Below are 876 nucleotides of genomic sequence, written 5' to 3' on the forward strand. Positions count from 1 at the left end.
ATACTGACAGTGCAGCAACACACCGTCCGTCTCATCACCATGCGACTCGCACAGCTACGGATGCAACTTCTGTAACATTCAAAATAAGAAAAAAACTTGAAGGTGTAAATTTCCGCGCCGTTGCACACGGCACCAGAAGCAGCGTCGTCAAACTTGTCGGTGGCGCTGCGACGCTGGGAGAAAAGGCCGGGAGCGCACGGGAGGGAAGTGAATGAGGAAGGAGGAAGCCGAGAATAAATAATAATGTAAAAGAGAGAAAATAAAAAGACTGAGAGGAAGAGGTAGAGAGTAAGATAATATAACATGCGAAAGGGTGGAAGAGACGATGAAAGAAAGAAAGCAAGTGTAAAACTAAAAACAATAACCAAAGGGAAGGCAGGGCGCACGAGAGAGCCATCGGTGGAAGAAGATGAAGAAGAAAGAGACGGCGAGGAGCGAGGTCCCAAGCGGCACGCTGGCCAGGCGCGCGGGCCCAGAGCTTCGCGACCGACGCACTCGGGGATATGTAAACCTCGGCAACAGTCAAGAATGTCCGCGTTTTCCTCGGAATGTTCTGGAATAATTTAGCTTGATGAATATTCGTATGAGCGGGCGTTCCTGTTGATGCCACGGAGCAGCGGGGGAGCGAGGAGGAGGAGGGCAATTCATCTCAGCTATAAATCCAAGAAGAGCCGAGGACAGAGCAAACAGCCGGGACGCTCAGAAAAATAAAAAAGCAAATCAAGAATAAATCTGCGCGAATACAAAGGCGCTTTTGTCATTCACTGTGAGTCACGCACCAATCCTGGACCATCGCGTCAATTCATTTTGTTTGCAATTTCGGACGCGACGAGCGCGCTTTCTCCTCCTCTCCCGGACAAGCGATTCAGGAAGATG

General features: G+C 50.0%; 1 protein-coding gene across 1 annotated transcript in view; it reads right to left on the bottom strand.

Moving 5' to 3' along the window:
* The window catches only part of LOC119588585, a gene marked incomplete at its 5' end in the record, with an annotated part of 260,597 nt that overhangs the window by 176,484 nt on the left and 83,237 nt on the right, over nucleotides 1-876 (bottom strand).

Source organism: Penaeus monodon, chromosome 24 (assembly GCF_015228065.2).
Source record: "Penaeus monodon isolate SGIC_2016 chromosome 24, NSTDA_Pmon_1, whole genome shotgun sequence".
Lineage (NCBI taxonomy): Eukaryota > Metazoa > Arthropoda > Malacostraca > Decapoda > Penaeidae > Penaeus > Penaeus monodon.